Genomic DNA, 1,055 nt, shown 5'->3' with positions numbered 1-1,055 from the left:
CTGTATTGTTTACCAGATGATACATGAAGGAGTCATACCCAATGACTGGTGTAGCAGCACAATAGTCAACTGCTATAAAGGTAAAGATGATACATTAGATACAAATAATTGCAGAGGTATCAAGTTGTTGGATCAAGTAATGAAAGTCACAGAGAGGGTCATAGCCCAACTAATTAGGGAGCGAGTCAGTCTAGATGAGATGCAGTTTGGGTTTGTGGCAGGGAAAAGCACCACTGATGCTATATTTTTGGTAAGCTGCAGGAGAAATATCTAGCCAAAGATAAACCTCTGTACCTGGCTTTCATTGACATGGAGAAAGCCTTTGACAAGGTCCCCCAATCCCTTATCTGGTGGTCAATGAGGAAACTAGGGATAGAAGAATAGTTAGTGAGAGCTGTACAAGCCATGTACAGGGATGCTGTAAGGTGAGGGTTGGCAACAAGTATAGTGAAGAATTCCAGGTAGGGGGTCCACCAAGGCTCAGTCCTCAGCCCCCTCTTATTCATCATGGTCCTCCAGGCAATAACACAGGAATTCAAGACAGGTTGCCCCTCTATGCTGATGACCTTGCTCTAAGAGCTGAGTTACTATCAGAACTCGAGGAAAAGTTTCAGGTGTGGAAGCAAGGATTAGAATCGAAGGACCTTAGAGTTAATCTAGCAAAAAACAGTCTTAATAAGTAGGGAGGCAGACAAACCACAAATCCCTTCAGGTAGATGGCCCTGCTTGATCTGTAGAAAAGGAGTAGGTAGAAACTCCATAAGATGTACCCGGTGTAAGCTATGGACACATAAGAGGTGCAGCAATATCAAAGGAAGGCTAACTGGGAAGATAGTTTTTTTGTGTCGCAAATGCTCAGGGGCAATAAACACTGAAAATGTGCAGAAAACAGCTTCCATCACATGCCAGGGGGAAAAAGTAGTTGATAGCTTCCGTTACCTAGGTGACCAAGTCAGTAGTCAAGGTAGATGCTCTGAGAGTGTAGCTGCTAGAATAAGAATAGCCTGGGCAAAGTTTAGAGAGCTCCTACCTCTGCTAGTGACAAAGGGCTTCTT

At 43.9% G+C, this 1,055-nt stretch overlaps 1 protein-coding gene across 2 annotated transcripts in view; it reads left to right on the top strand.

Annotated features, from left to right (window-relative positions):
- Positions 1-1,055, top strand: part of LOC106872800 (ER membrane protein complex subunit 10) — a 26,415-nt gene that overhangs the window by 11,283 nt on the left and 14,077 nt on the right. The window lies entirely within an intron of this gene.

This window comes from Octopus bimaculoides, chromosome 7, assembly GCF_001194135.2.
Source record: "Octopus bimaculoides isolate UCB-OBI-ISO-001 chromosome 7, ASM119413v2, whole genome shotgun sequence".
Classification (NCBI taxonomy): Eukaryota; Metazoa; Mollusca; class Cephalopoda; order Octopoda; family Octopodidae; genus Octopus; species Octopus bimaculoides.
The sequence above is the reverse complement of the archived record's forward strand: the minus strand, read 5'-3'. Positions and strand labels throughout refer to the sequence as shown.